Source organism: Triticum dicoccoides, chromosome 2B, assembly GCF_002162155.2.
Source record: "Triticum dicoccoides isolate Atlit2015 ecotype Zavitan chromosome 2B, WEW_v2.0, whole genome shotgun sequence".
Lineage (NCBI taxonomy): Eukaryota > Viridiplantae > Streptophyta > Magnoliopsida > Poales > Poaceae > Triticum > Triticum dicoccoides.
The window spans coordinates 757,457,234-757,457,558 of record NC_041383.1 but is presented as its reverse complement, the minus strand read 5'-3'; positions in this window follow the sequence as shown (position 1 = coordinate 757,457,558).

Sequence of the window (325 nt, the reverse complement as noted above, 5' to 3'; positions counted from 1 at the left end):
GAGGCAAAAGGAAGATCATCGGAATGGATGGAGTAGCCAATGAGCAAGACTTCGACAAGTACGGCGACCCGAGGATCGAACATGACGACGATGATGAAGTAGCAGCATACACCACAAGAAGAAGCAGGACCACCCTACCTAAAGGACGTCCGTTCCACAGAAGAACTCCATTTGTGAAAAAGAAGGGCAAGAAGATTGTGAACAGATAGCTAGCTAAGATCGATTGTATTTAAATCGTAGCCTTCATTTCTCGATTGTATTTCATGGGTACTTTTTGAACTATCATGAATATTTTTAAATTTCATGGACACTCGATCTCGATCCC